Consider the following 16,912-nt stretch of genomic DNA (forward strand, 5'->3'; position numbering starts at 1 on the left):
GTTTCATATATATACATATAATAAGTTAAATTTGTGCAGAGTGCGTGTTTGAGCAATACAAGGGAATCTGCACAAAAGAGGGGGCTGGGGAAGAAGGATGGGAGGGAAATGGGCAGAAACAGTAAGAAATAATAAAATCAGAGAAATTAAGTAGGGGAAAAACATAAAAAAAATTAAAAATAACAAAAAAAAGTGAGTTAATAGATGAGATATTTTCTGCATTTTAATGGTATCATCACACATACCGTTCTCCCACAACACTGCGAGGGGCATAACGAATGGTTGGTTTTGCCTATTTAAATGACAGACGTTCTGTTCCTTTGCGTACTACACTTCAGTATACACGATTTAGACGGAGTGTCCATCTTGCTCCTCTAGTATTTTTGGTTGCAACCCAAAACATCACCTATCCACGTCTTCCAGAGACGCTGTCTGACCAGCTGAGTTATTTCAGCACTAAACTTTTTCTGCTTTATTTTTCATTTCCGATGTCAGCAGTATATTTGTACATTTTCGTATCCAGAAAAGTAAAGTCCTCCAGATGGATCTTGTCAAGACTTACTGCATTGGAGGCATCAAAAAAAGAACATTCTTGTGGAGTCAGGAAAGTGGATAGATTGCCTGCAGTTGGACAGCATGGATATGTGTTTTGGCACTGTGTGCTGCTTGAGGGAGTGTTCTTCTCTGGGGTTGAAAATAAGAGCACAGTTGTCGAATGTTAGAAAGAAGATTGTACGCTGGTGAAATGCAGTTAATGAATTTCTTTATAGCAGTTGAAAAAAATGAAATGTCATAACATGAAAGAAAAGGGTGAGTGTGCACCTCACATTTGGATAGAAACCTAAAATGAGACCTCCCACACCTTTTCTGAATGTACCATTTGACATACTGTAGACAACCATCTTGTTTTATATGGAAGATAGATACAAAAAGCTGGAGTAACTCAACGGGTCAGACAGCATCTCTGGAGAAAAAGAATAGGTGACGTTTTAGGTTAAGACTCTTTCTCACACTGATTCAGGAAGAGGGAAACTAGAAGTATGAAAAGGGACAGAACAGGGCAGAGCGGGTGGAGGAGGGGAGGGGGAAGGGGGGGAGGGGGGGAAGAGAGGGGATGCAAGGGTTACTTGAAGTTGGAGAAATCAATATTTATACCGCTGGGCTGTAAGCTGCCCAAGTGAAATATGAGGTGCTGTTCCTCCAATTTGCGTTAGGCCTCACTCTGACAATGGAGGTGGCCCAGGACAGAAAGGTCAGGATGAGAATGGGAAGGGGAATTATAGTGTTTGGCAACCGGAAGATCACATAGACCAAGGCAGACTGAGCGAAGGTGTTTAGCAAAACGATCGCCCAGTCTATGCTTGGTCTTGCCGATATATAAGAATCCACACCTGGAACAACGAATACAGTAAATGAAGTTGAAGGAGGTGCAAGTGAACATCTGCCTAACCTGAAAAAAACCGTCAGGGTCCCTGGACTCCCTTGAGGGAGGAGGTATAGGAACAGGTGTACACACTTATGCTACAATGTCATAGTTCCTGAAGATCAATGCCAATATAGACTGTTGTGACCAAGATGAAATGTTTTCTAATTCTATGAACCTTTGGTGTGGTTCAGCAGCTATGGATCCAGAGAGTAAGGTATCAATACACTATTTCACATTTAAATAATGGGGGCACCAAGGATTATTGCACAATGAAGGCATCAGAGTTGCTTATTAGATAATGATGTAATATGTTTATGTTGGTTACCAGATGAGCATCAATTATCTGTAAATCCTTACTTTTTTTTAAACCATTAGGTTGAACTGAAACTCGCAAGAGTATCATATGCAAAGGTTTATCCTCAAGGCAACTCTCGCCACACTGAAACCTATGTGCACATCTAATCAAGAAAGTGTTTACTGGGTTTTTCTTCACATTTACTTGGTTCATGTGTGCTTTATAGACAATTTTCCCCACAGCAAATTTCCCCATGGCTGTTTGTAAAGATATATTCCTGTGATGTTATATTCATTCATCAATGGGAAGAACAGCTTCCGATTCAGATAATTTCTGTAGTTATCAGGCAGCAGATGATATAATTCAATTTTGCAATGCAAAGATGTGAAGTCATAACTCTGTGTGCAACTACAGTTCTGAGGGTTATTTGTCAAAGGTGTTCAAGACTTATTTTACTTGTCTTTGCACGCCATTTAGAAGCATTTCTTTGCCTCAATATTACAGTGCATTGGAAAATCAAAACATAATTATATTAGTTTTGAAATATGGTGAAAAGACCAGAAACATCCAACAGTAATAAAGAAGAATATTTACCGGAAAAGTAAAAAAGTTAGCCAAAAAACAATGGGTATATGAATTAAAGTGCAGCAAATGCCACACAAAAAATTAAGGAAATGCTAAAAGACACATAAACAAAAACAAATTCCTTTTAAGGCATTTACCTTAGCAGATATACTGTACATCTTGGATTTTGCCTATATTCAATTCTAAATTTGTCTCAGTGACAAATTTTGAACACTATAATTTCATTTACATATTAAAATTAGGTTATACGTACTATTAGCATCCAGTAATTATTTGGCCCCAAGTGGCCACTTAGAAATTCAGTATCATATCATCATATCATATCATATATATACAGCCGGAAACAGGCCTTTTCGGCCCACCAAGTCCGTGCCGCCCAGTGATCCCCGCACATTAACACTATCCTACACCCACTAGGGACAATTTTTACATTTACCCAGCCAATTAACCTACATACCTGTACGTCTTTGGCGTGTGGGAGGAAACCGAAGATCTCGGAGAAAACCCACGCAGGTCACGGGGGAGAACGTACAAACTCCTTACAGTGCAACACCCGTAGTCAGGATCGAACCTGAGTCTCCGGCGCTGCATTCGCTGTAAAGCAGCAACTCTACCACTGCGCTACCGTGCTTGTAAAAGGCTAGAAGCCTAATTTACCAACCTATAACTGCTATTAGCTGTAAGCAGCGGTATCACCAGTGAGGCACCTCAAAATCAGGGTTGATATGCACTGATTAAAAGTCATGTGCAATATTAATTGATGAAACCTGTAAATGTAATGGTAAAGTTAACTGGCATAAGCAGAAAAATGTTCCATGGAAATCACTGTTTTACATAATGGTCAATATTCACTGTGGTCCCTTGGATTCATACTGATTGGATCAGGCTGGAACTAATTAGGCATTATTCCTACAATCTCATTGTAGGAATATTGTGAAGTGCTTTATAACATAGAAATGTACCCTTTTGGGGAGAAAGCTTTCCTGCGTGAATTGTGACGTTCATTCATGGCTGTTTTTGTGATACTTCCTGTTCCAGAATATTTTTTCTGGGTAAAATAAATCTGGCAAAATAAGTACAGTTGAACCGTGCACATTTTGTAAAATTAATTCTGTGTGTGTTCACAGCGATGGTTTAATTTTAGTTTAATTAGAGTGCAGTCTCTCAACATAAATAATTTAAACGACCTTTTATAATTATACAACATTTAATTTCACTCTTATGTTGATGGTGCTGTGGGTCTTTGCATATCTTTCATTTATTTGTTCTTCTCACTGTCCATATCTCTTATTTCCCTTGTCCCTGACTCTCAGTCTGAAGTAGGGTCTCGACTCGAAACGTCACCTATTCCTTCTCTCCAGAGATGCTGTCTGTCCCGCTGAGTTACTCTAGCATTTTGTGTCTATCATCAGTTTAAGCCAGCATCTGCAATTCCTTCCTACACAATTGGATGATTATGGTGGGAACACTCCTCCAGACATTACAAAGTTGGTACAAGCAGTGGTGTATTCATTTTGTCCACTAAATATGATTTGACCACTTAGCATGGCAATATTTATGCTTTGGCCACTAATCTTCCTTGATGTAAATAAATGAAGGCTGGATTCCACCAGCTTCCAGCTGGTTGCTATGAGAACAATATTTCTGGGACCCATTCCACTGATTAGTAATCCTTGCAGGGAAGATCTTGGGCATGTAATAAACATCTATCCCATTTTGCTTGGCTGTATTAAGATTGCAACCAAATGATGGGATCATTTCATCTGATTTATTGTCTACAATGTATAGGTTGACAACAATAAGATAAAGAGACACCAGAGTACACCTGGTATTATGGGATAACATCAATGACATTCCCAACTAGTTGAATGTTAGCAACGTTGAGTTCAAGGACAGACACAAAATACTGGAGTATCTGAGTGGGACAGGCAGGATCTCTGGATAGAAGCAATGGATGACATTTCAGGTTGAGACCCTGAGGAAGGACGTTCTTTTAGGAAGGAGATGAGAAGAAATTTATTTAGTCAGAGGGTGGTGAATCTGTGGAATTCTTTTCCACATTATTGAATGGCGGAGCAGACTTGATGTGCGGAACAGCCTAATTCTACTCCTATTCCTTTTGACCTTCAGTGCACACCTCTTATCGGAAGTAGGGTTGCAGTCATGTGTGTCACTACAATTTAAAGGTGACTTGCCACCGTGCAGTCATTGGACCTTATGACATTTAAATTTTCAAACACTCAGCTTTCGGCTGATGATACAATCAGCCATGCTCTGCTGCAGTGACAATTTCCTAATTTTCTCAGCCTGAACATTCACAACCTTTACATCGCAGAGTTTAATCCACTTCATCTGCGACAGCAGATAAGAAAGACAGGATGTCATGGATAATGGAATTGCAAAACAGGTGTGAATCCATACGTGTCCCCGGTTTTCACCCATGCAATTTGGTGAAGTGACACTTCATTTATTTTCCATGTCAAGAGTTGGGGGGAATAATTTTCACTGAGAAATCTTGCAGAGATTTTAACTATCCAATGTCGTTTAGATCTAAATTATAAGGTATTTTCCTTTTTATTTGCTGAAAGATGTTTTTCTGGCACAATCCTCCACTCAGATCCCTATTTTTTGTGTGGATATAGTTTAATTTAGTTATTTGTTTAGTTTAGTTTATTATTGTCATGTGTACCAAGGTACAATAAAAAAACTTTTTATGCTGCATGCAATTCAGTCAACAAAAAGACTATACATGATTATAATCAAGCCAACCACAATGTACAGATACAAGATAAAGAGTATTGTAGGGACATAGGGATTGGCTGGGAGAGTTCGAACCCTCGGATTGGATAGCGATGTCACATGGTGTGCCAGCGCGGGAGGGACAAGCAGTCTAGTGTTGAACTCCGTCTGATGAAGACGTTTTGTTGGTTGTCTACAGTTTTGGGTGTTGCGATTGTCACGGAGTTTTGCCCATGCAATAAACTCTGTCTGCTCAGGCATTCCGACGTCTCATGGATCATGTGGGTCGTGGATTGTCTTTTGTGTTTATTTATCTCGACGACATCCTGGTTGCTAGTCATTTGGTCCCAGAGCACCTGGTCCACTGTGTTCCAGAGGCTGCAGGACCACGGCCTTATCCTCCACCCGTCCAAATGCCAGTTCGGCCTGTCCTCAGTGGATTTCCTGGGTCACCGGGTCACACCGGCCGGTGCCACTCCCTTGCCCGCTAAGGTGGACGCCGTCCGCTCTTTTCCCCGCCCTACCACCATCAAGGGCTTGCAGGAATTCATGGGCATGGTGAATTTTTATCACCGGTTCGTGCCTGCGGCAGCTCGGATCATGCGCCCCCTTTTTCAATGCTTCGCGGGTAATCCCGCTGAGTTGGTCTGGTCCACAGCTGCCGAGGCGGCCTTTGATGCGGTCAAGCTGGCCCTCGCCAACACCACCATGCTCGTGCAACCCCGCTTCTCTGCCCCCACGGCCCTGACGGTGGACGCCTCAGCCGTGGCGGTGGGTGGGGTCTTAGAGCAACAGGTCAATGGTCACTGGCAGCCTCTGGCATTTTTCAGCTGGCAGCTTACGCGACCTGAGCTGAACTACAGTGCCTTCGACAGGGAGCTCCTGGCCCTCTATTTAGCTGTTCGTCATTTTCGCTATTTTTTGGGGGGCCGTGTTTTTGTTGCCTATACGGATCACAAGCCCCTCACGTTTGCTTTTTCTAAGGTTTCTGATCCGTGGTCGGCCCGCCAGCAACGGCACCTCACCCTCATTTCGGAGTTCACCACGGATGTTCGCCACATCGCGGGTAGGCTTAACGCCGTTGCTGACGCCCTGTCCCGGCCGGCCAGTTCCTCTGTTGCTGCGGTGGGGGGCGAGGTGGATTTTCGGGAGCTAGCGGAGGCTCAGCGCCTGGAAGACATTGCCTCAGCGTACGCCTCCACCGCCTCAGGGTTGCGGTTGGCCCAGGTGCCGTGCGGCCCCACAGGTACCACACTTTGGTGTGACATTTCCCTTCCCCGCCCCCGCCCGGTTGTGCCGACCGCCCTGTGGCGGAAGGTTTTCGAGGCCATTCATGGCCTGGCACACTCGTCCATTCGGGCAACCTCGGCTATGGTGGCCGCCCGATTTGTCTGGCACGGCCTGCGGAAGCAGGTGGCCACCTGGGCCCGCGCCTGTGTCCCGTGCTGGACCTCCGAGGTCCACCGCCACGTCCAGCCTCCGTTCCAGAATTTCGTGGATCCGCCCGTCCGTTTTTTCCACATTCACGTGGATTTGGTTGGTCCATTGCCTTACTCTAGGGGCTACACTCATCTCCTGACGGTGGTCGACCGTTTTACTCGTTGGCCGGAGGCTTTTCTGTTGTCCGACACCTCGGCGGCCTCCTGTGCACGGGCCCTGGCGTTACATTGGGTTGCCCGTTTCGGTGTCCCGGCCATCATCACTACCGACCGGGGCGCCCAGTTCACCTCGTCCCTGTGGGTCGCGCTTGCGCAGCTGTATGGGTCTCGCTTGCAGCAGACTACCGCCTATCATCCCCAGGCTAACGGGATGGTAGAACGCTTCCACCGACAGCTGAAGGCGTCCCTCTGTGCCCGCCTGACCGGCCCTGACTGGGCTGACCAGCTGCCTTGGGTCCTCCTCGGTATTCGCATGGCCCCTAAGTCCGATCTGGGTACTTCCTCGGCGGAACTCGTCTATGGCTCGCCCCTGCGGGTGCCAGGTGACATTTTTCCTACATCCTCCGTCCTGCCGTCTTCCGTGCGGTCAGTTTTGGCTTCTCTCCAGGCCCGGGTAGGTTCCCTGGCCCCAGTCCTGGCCTCCCTTCACGGGAGTACCGCAGCGCATGTACCGGTGGACTTGCATGACTGCAAGTTCGTTTTCCCCCGCCGGGATTCCCACCGCCCCCCTCTGCAGCTGGTCTACCAGGGCCCGTTCCAGGTGCTGAAAAGAGGGACGGTCACCTTCACTTTGCAAGTGGGCACCCGACAGGAGCTGGTCTCTGTCTCCCGGCTTAAACCTGCCCACTTGGACCAGGACAGTCCCGTTCTGGTGGGTCAACCTCCTCGCCGGGGCCGCCCTCTGGCCGGCCCACCTGGCTTCACAGCTGCATCTCTTCTCCCACCGCTCGGCCCTCCGCGGCCCCCGGTCGTGTTTCCTCTGCCCCCTCCAGCTGCGCCCCCATCGCCTCCTCCTGCAGGGCCCTCCCTGCCTTCCCCTCCAGCTGCGCCCCCATCGCCTCCACCTGCAGGGCCCTCCCCGCCTCCTTCGTCGCCGGGGGTACCGGCCTCCCCTCTCCGTACTCGTTCGGGTCGGGCTGTCCGGCTGCCCGTTCGGTACCGTACCGAGGGTTCTGGGGGGGGTCATGTAGGGACATAGGGATTGGCTGGGAGAGTTCGAACCCTCGGATTGGCTAGCGATGTCACATGGTGTGCCAGCGCGGGAGGGACAAGCAGTCTAGTGTTGAACTCCGTCTGATGAAGACGTTTTGTTGGTTGTCTACAGTTTTGGGTGTTGCGATTGTCACGGAGTTTTGCCCATGCAATAAACTCTGTCTGCAACACACATCCGCTTCCAGACTCGCCACAGTATATCATTTAGTGCAAGATAAAGTCCGATTAAAGATAGTTAAAAGATTTCCAATGAGGTAGATCAGAGATCAGGACCGCACTCTAGCTGGTGAGAGGACGGTTCAGTTGCCTGACAACAGCTGGGAAGAATTTGTCGCTGAATCTGGAGGTATGTGTTTTCAAACTTCAGTACCTCTTGCTGATGGAAGAGGGGAGAAGATGGAGTGACTGGGGTGAGACTGGTCCTTGATTATGCTGGTGGCCTTGCCCTGGCAGCGTGAAGTGTAGATGGAGTCCATGGAGGGGAGGTTGGTTTGCATGATGGTCTGGGCTGCATCCACAACTCTGCAATTTCTTCCCAAACCATGCTGTGATGCATCCCAATAAGATGCTTTCTACGGTGCATCTGTAGAAGTTGGTGAGGATTGTTGGGGACATGTAAACCATCCTAAGACTTCTAAGGAAGTAGATGCATTTGTATACTTTCAGAGCCATTGCTTTGATGGGGCGGTTCCAGGACAAATAGCTGGCAATATTTATTCATAATAAAGTTAATTATGAATTTGTTCATTATGAATTTTTCTGGAGAACATTTATGAACAAAGTTAATTCTCACTCACATGTTTGTGTTTAAAAGTAATTACAGTGCATTCAGAAAGTATTCAGACTCCTTCACTTTTTCCACATTTTGTTATGTTAAGGCCTTATTTTAAAATGGATTAAATTCTTTTTTTTTATCATCAATCTACACACAATACCCCAGAATGAAGCAGTGAAAATAGATATTTAGAAATTTTTGCAAAGTAATTAAAAAGAAACAACTGAAATATCACATTTACATAATACTTTCTGAATACACTGTACATACCTTTCTAAACCAAATTCCTTTCCAAACCAAATAGGATTTTCTAATGGAATTGCCATGAGAATCCCATGTTATGTTAAGTAACTGACACATTTATTGCAAATGACTCTCATTATTGATCAGCATTAGGGAGAGTTGCATCCATTTTCATCTCATTTCCTGTTAGCTTCATGATTATTTCCAATGTAGACAGATTATTTAACAAATCCATAATGCTCTCAAAAGCAGCACTAAGAACATATACTTACACACAATAAAAATGTATGAAGCATACAACCAGGTTGAATAATTGTTATCATTCCAAGTTACAACACATAGACAACGCACAGTAACTGATACAAGGACACACCATAGACAATACTATGCACTGCATAAGCCAAATTGTATATGTTATAATGGCCAGTGACTTTTTTTTAAATTTCCATAGAGTACCTATGTTGTTTTATTAATCTGATGAATGGTTAGGATACCTAACATTAAAAAATAACCATTGAAAATGATACATCAAGACCTATTTTTCAATCGATTTTCATCTCCGAAAGTGCAATTCGATTAATCCCACATCCACTTGCTCTGAAATTATTTTAATTTCTTGTATCTACTTTGTCAATCCTTTTAAACAGTACTTTCCATATCACAGTAAGTCTGGCTACTGTTGAAAGAAAAGATCCTTTGACAGATGTGTAAAAGTGGCAAAAACTTTTCTCCACCATATTACAGAATGCTCCTATTCTTCAAGACCAAACCTTGCAAATTTAAAATTAGATTCCATTATTGATGTTTAGGCCAAGAAGGCCATATTTCCACAGCTTTGGACCACAAATGGAGTAAACCTGGGCATACTAAAGTGCTTCCCAGCCAATGAATTTATCATTACAGAATGGGAAATATAGCTGCAACTTTACCTGCAGGAAGATCTCATAGTGATGTGATAATAATAACATTTTTGGTGATCCGAAATAAGAAATAAATTTTCTCCACGTCACTGGGATTAACTTGCAACTCTTCTTCAAAATCAAACCATGAGGATATTTATGGTACTAGATGAAAAAAGATGAGATTTCATTTTAATGTTTCATCCAAAAGCCAACACCTCCAACAGTAAGGGCTTCTAGGATCGCTGCACTGGATTATCAATGAGAGATTGTAATACTTTTGAACAATTCTGGAGTGGGACTTCAATATGGCAGGAGAGTGGTGCAGTGGTAGAGTTGCTGCCTTAAAGCCAGGTACCCAGGTTTGATACTAACTACAGGTGTTGCCTGTACAGAGTTTGCATGTTCTCTCTGTGACAGTGTGGGTTTTCTCCGGGTGCTCTGGTTTGTGCTCTCCCATATTCCAAAGACGTGCAGGTTTGTTGGTTAATTGGCCTCTGTAAATTGACACTAGTTCTGTACACTAGTTTGATAGAACTAGTGTATGGGTGATAGCTGGTCAGCATGGGCTCGGTAGGCCGAAGGGCCTGTTTCCATGCTATATCTCTAAACTACACTAAACTAATATGAACTCTCCTGACGCAGAGGTGCAAGTACGACCAGCTGAGCTACGGTTTACACCAGATAGTGGGTAGATTGCAGAGGAGCAAATTTCCATGCAAATTCCAGAAGGATGCAAAAATACAGAGCAACGATAATGTAGAATTTCAATTATTCTAAACACAGACTGAAACACTGTAGTGTAAAGGACAAGGATGAGGGAAAATTTTAACCTGCAGAAGTGAATTTGGTTAAATAGGCAAATGCATAATTTGGGAATAAAGTGAAGCAGCAGCAGAATATCTGAAGAACGGTGATCCAAGTAACATTGTTATGGAAAAAGACATGAACAATTGTGTGTAAAATAAATAATGTTTTAAAGGAAAAGGGCTAATTAACTTCTGAGTTTGAAATGAGGACTGGCCTAGTTGATTGAACATCAGGAAATCATTCTGAACTTTAAAAAAAAATTATCCGAGAGGCCAGATGGAAACTTGATATAATATCGCTCTCAAAAGAGACCACTCCCTCACTATGAATGCCAAGATTTTATGCTCAATTCTCCAGAGTGGGGTGTTCACCAATAACCTAACACAGAAACAATGTAGAGGCACTGAAACAAGGCAGATCTCTCACTCTGTAGTTCAAAGTCCCTCATGAACAATTCCTGTGGATTTGTCCATGTTAACTGTAACCTATCTGGTAACTTGCTTTGTCACGTTTTTTTTGCACTTTTCCTGTTATTGTGACAGAATATAACTTCTGTACTTTGACTGGAGAACAGTAATGCTAGTAAATTTGTCAAACTGCAAATTGTTTCTTTTAATCATCAAATGACATTTTGCATTCTAAAATAAAGGACAGAGTCCAAACTTTTACAGAATCTACAGGGCAGCACAGTGATAAAGCTGCTGTCTCACAGCGCCAGAAACTTGGGTTCGATTTTGACCTTGGATGCTGTCTTTGTGGAGTTAACACGTTTTCTTGTGACCACGTGGCGTTACTCTGGGTGCTCCGATTTCCTCCCACATTGCAAAGACAAGAGGGTCAGTATGGACTCAGGTCGAAGGGCGGGCCTGTATCCAAGCTTTATCTTTCAATTCAATTCAATAACATTTTGGTATAAAATAGAATTAGCATGAAGTATGACTGATGCTGATTTGCAACAAATTATATGTTAAGATTAATCTAATTTATTATTTATCAGATGCAAGTGGAAGCTTAAGAAAAAAAATATTAGTGTACCATAAAATAGGCATGCATTCAGCTAATATATCTGTGGGTTGTGGAAGCTAATTCATTTCAAGTTGTTGGTGTTTTGAGTCACTATTTTCAAACACATCACCACATTACTTAACAAGCTTATTTAATTAGCAAAAATGAGCATAAAGGTTGTTAAACACATCATGGTAAAACGGAAGTCATAGGATGTAATTTTCATGTATAGTATGAATCTCAGATAAATGTCATTACTTGCATTAAGACTAATTGCTCCAGTAATCAATGAACTCTGTATTAAAATGACACCAGCACCACAGCACAGCTGTTCTTGAAAGCTACCATTAGGGGCTAGAATCCTGCTATGTTTTTCTGAACCACCAATTTTAGTGCAAACCTTTAAACATAATCATTTATGAACTTCCTGAAAATGTCAACTGCTTTTCTGGAATGCCTCATCTCACAAATAATGAAAAAGTCATCTGGTAAGTGCCTCATCTCGCAAATAATGAAAAAGTCATCTGGTAAGTGAAACATGTGAAAGAAGGGTCTCGTCCCGAAACGTCACCCATTCCTTCTCTCCTGAGATGCTGCCTGACCTGCTGAGTTATTCCAGCATTTTGTGAAATAAATACCTTCGATTTGTACCAGCATCTGCAGTTATTTTCTTACACTATGTGAAATAAAATGATAGATTTAGAATATGAAATAAACAACACTGTTCAGCTGCATAAAAATGTTAGCTGAGCTTCAAATCAACCTCAAAAGTTACAATAATTATTCATGCAGATGGAAAGTTAGGATGATAAAGGAGGAAAAATTAAGCTTGAGCTTGTAAGAGATCTCAGAAAAATACAATAAAATAGATTAGGGATGAGGTGATTGTCAGGAGCAACGTGGGCCCCTTATGAATGGATAATACGGAATTTATAGATAAAATGAAAGTGTACATGTGGAATGATTACATTGCATCAGTATTTATGGTGGAGGAATAGGTTAGTGCTCTGGACATCCCTAGAAAACACATGTTGAATTAGCGACTGGAACTTGTCAAAATTAATGTAAGCAAAGTAACTGTGACAAAACAAAAGATCCAAGAGAGTGACAAATATTCAGAGCGACACACTTTCCATCCCACACTTTTGGGGGAAATAGATGTTTGTAGATATCCTAAAACATTATCTCCCAAACTTATTTGGTCTTTGGAATTGTTCCCTACATTGGAAAATTCAGCACCTCAATCCACACATTAAGGAGGTTACGTAAATGACATGGAAAAGCTGAGATCCAGTTTAGAATTATATTGGTGTCTCGAAATGACCTATAATTGTCTATAATTAAAGGTAGACTGATCAAATGTAATGAATCATCTCAGTTAATTGGCAAAAAAATTGTAAAGATCATGTCCAAGAAACATAACATAGAACAGTGATTTAAGCTTGTGGAATACAGGGAAAATTTGTTCCTCGCTTATTAAATTAGCTGAGGCACAAGAAAAAGAATCCAGGAATAATGGCCAGGATATGGCTTGTGGGCTTCCACAAGGTCTGCAAGCATGAAACATATTTTTAAATGACTTGGATAAAAAGATAGAAAGTCACAGTTTCAAGTTTATTGAAGATGTTAACACAGACCATAAGAGATAGGAACAGAAGTGAGCAATTTGGCCAAACCTGCTCACGTGTTCAATAAGATCATGACTTATACAACATTCATCAAGTTCAATTGATTTAAAATCTATTCATGATAGCTTTGATTATGTTCAAGGTTCCAGCTTTCATTATGTTCTGGCTCAGGGAATATTAAAGATGCACAACCCTTTGACAGAAGAAATTAATCTTCCACTCATTCTTAAATGGATGCACCCTTGTTCTCAAATTATGTGCTGTAATCTTACATCCTCCCTCAAGTAGAAATAACTTCCCAGCATTTGGTATCAGTATTGGTTTATTTACCCTGCCAAGCCCCTGAGGAATTTTGGATGTTTCAATAAGAACACCATCATTCTTCTAAACTCTATTCAATAAAGACCCAACCTCATTCTTTCCTCATAAGACATTGCAACCATCTGGGGGACCATTGTGGTCAATCTTCTCTGAACCGTCTCCAATGATAATATTTTTGTCCTTAAATAAGGAGGCCAACATTTTTATAGTCCTCGAGATGTGACCTCACAGTTAGAGGAAATTTTTCCTTTATACTCCAAAACCCCTTTATATAAATGATAGCATTTACATTTATTTGTTGTGTGTGTGTGCCAGCTATCTGTGTTTCATTTGCAAGTGAAGAATTTGATATTTTACTGCATTTTAGTGCATTGTCAACATTCTGCCTATTTGTGAAACTTATTAATATCTCTCTTAATGTTTTGTAACCTCCTCACAGCTTACTACATTTGTATCATTTTCATTTAAGCTATGGTCCATTCACTTCTTTCCTCTAAATTGTTAATTATATTGTAAACAATTACGGTCCCAGCACTGGTACCTACAGTAGGCCACTGGTTATAGATTGTCAATCTGAAAATGGCTCTCTTTTCCCAACTCACTTCTCCCTGTTACTAAGCCAATTCACCGTCCATTGGCATATATTGCCTCTTGCCTGGTATCTTGGCGAATGTCTTTTGAAAATGCAAATATATTACATCTGGTAGTTAGTTCTCCTCTCATCACTCTGACTCAAATACCCAAAAGCATTCACCCCAGACTCTGGATATGGACCTGGCTTTCCACATTGTGCAGAAGGAGGCATTTCATGTGACCAAGTTATCACGGTGTAATATTCTTAAAATACTTACTTTGCTCTCATTAAGTGAAAGAATATTAATTACATTGGAGATTTAAAATTAACTCTAAACACCACTTCCACCAACTACTCACCTTTATTTTTATTTTTATTCCAATATTGAATTATAGAAGTAGTAGAGATAGATGATTTTACTTACCAATAGTGATAAGATAATGGTGTATAAGATCATGAGGGGTAGAGATAGGGTAAATTCACAGAGCCTTTTACCCAGAGTGGGGTAATCAAGAACCAGAGGATGTAGGTTTAAGGTGAGTGGGGAAAGATTTAACAGGAACCTGACGGGGCAATTTTTTCAGAAAAAGGGTGATGGGTCTATGGAACGAGCTGCCAGAGGAGGTAGTTGAATCAGAATCAGAATCAAAATCAGAGTCAATTTATTGGTCAGTTATGTATACATACAAGTAATTTGACATGGTGCTTTCCTCGCACATAACACTACAGCAGACAATTTAAAAAAAACATAATTTAAAAATGTAAAAATAAAGTGCAAGAGTAAAAAGGGGCAGCCTTGCTATATACTGCGTATGTAGATATCTAAAGTGCACTTGGAGAATTCATAAGTGTTTGGCTTACAGACCGGAATGTAGAGGTGTAATGTGACTGTTAAGTAGAGCTCTATTTAAGGCAAGTACTGTCACGATATATAAAAGACATTTGGACAAGTACATGGATTGGAGAGGTTTAGAAGGATGTAGGCCAATTGCAGACAGGTGGGACTAGTGTAGATGGGGCATGTTGGTTGGCATGGGCAAGTTTGGCCGATGGGCCTGTTTACATGGGGTGTGAATCTATGACTCTATTCCAGTATTTGCAGTTTCTTGTGTCTACCAATATTTTCTGTTGGCTAAGGTGTGTTTTCAGTCATCACTAAAAGACTAATGCTTCTAGCTGAGATCCCATCTGAAGAAAGGCCATTGAGCTGAAACATTAACTGTTTTTCTTGGTACATTTGCTATTCAACCTGCTGAATGTTAACGGCATTTTCGGGTTGGGGGAGCAGATAACAATTGTTCAAATGTAAGAAAGAAAGCCTTGGTCTGAAGCTTCAGGAGAACGTGAAGCTTGTTGCCACTTCAATGTGACCATGTCGCACAAATAATTTTTCACGTCTTCTCTTTCAGGTTGCTGCCCACTGGTCCCGATTTGTTTTGGACTTTTGTAGATGAAGTAGAATAAACCAATTTAGCAAAATGAATGATAAATCAACAAGAGCATGGTCTAAAAAAGCCCACGGATTTTGACTACTTTTACCATCTGATTTCTTTCTGCTCAGAATATTCCAGAATCCCTTCTGTTGATGTTGTTGAGTATTATAAGTATCAAGGAGGTGCAGGTAGAATATGTTTTTGTCAGTAATTGATTTTGGCATAATGTTCTAATTAGCATGATCTCACCCTCCCTGCACGTCAGTCACAAACACCCTGGACACCGTTCTGCTAAATACCTGTAAGTATCTTCTCTGCCATTTTATCTTACACTAAGATAAATCAACTGTATTTTCACTGCTGACCTTCAGATGAACTCATGAATAATTATATGAAATGGTAATGATCACCTGTGGTCGTAGGCAATTAGTCGTGCCTCTTATAGATAGAACTGTGACAGCAAACATGCCATATGACTCAGATGATTAGACACTGTACATTTATAGCAATGTATTACCATCTTATATAACGCAATGTGACAGTTATATAATGGCCATCAACCAAAGAAGTATTTTGCATTGCTTCATTTGCTTTATTAAATGGGAACTTTAGTTTTCGTGTTAGCACACTGTGCTCTTATCCACATGCGACTCCTGGCCAAGTTTTCATTTTCTGATACAATTGCATGTGGAGAAACCATTGAAAGATGCACTAATTAAAATAAGTGAACAATGTTATATATTCTTATCCGAATATTAAAAGGCAAACGTTCAGGTAAACAGGTATCATGTCTGCACTTTCCTCAACATTAAATTTAAATCTTATTTTTTTGGTATTTGATATTCTGCTGAATTTAACAGCACAAATCATTAATATATATTGTAAATAGTTGTGGCCCCAACACCGAGCCTTGCGGCACTCCACTCACCACTGCCTGCATTCTGAAAAGGATTAGTTTACTCCGACTCTTTACTTCCTGTCTGCCAACCAATTCTAATTCTCTACCCATGTCAATACCCAACCCCAATATCATGTGCTCTAATTTTGCTCACCAGTCTCCCGTGTGGGACCTTATCAAAGGCTTACTGAAAGTCTAGATATACTACATCCACTGGCTCTCCTTCATCCATTTTACTTGAAAAAATTCCAGAACATTAGTCAAGCAGGATTTCCCCTTCATAAATCCATGCTGACTTGGACCAATCCTTTTACGGCTATCTAAATGTGCCGTTATTACCTCTTTAATAATCGACTCCAGCATCTTCCCCACCAGATGTCAAGCCAACTGGTCTATAATTCCCTGTTTTCTCTCTCGCTCCGTTCTTGAAAAGCAGGATAACATTAGCTACCCTCCAATCCACAGGAACTGATCCTGAATCTATTGAACATTGGAAAATGATCACCAATGCATCCACGATTTCTTGAGCCACCTCCTTGAGTACCCTGGGATGCAGACCATCAGGCCCTGGGGATTTATCAGCCTTCCGTCCCATCAGTCTACCCAATAGTATTTCTCGCCTAATGCAAA

This window comes from Rhinoraja longicauda, chromosome 5 (assembly GCF_053455715.1).
Source record: "Rhinoraja longicauda isolate Sanriku21f chromosome 5, sRhiLon1.1, whole genome shotgun sequence".
In the NCBI taxonomy this organism is placed as follows: domain Eukaryota; kingdom Metazoa; phylum Chordata; class Chondrichthyes; order Rajiformes; family Arhynchobatidae; genus Rhinoraja; species Rhinoraja longicauda.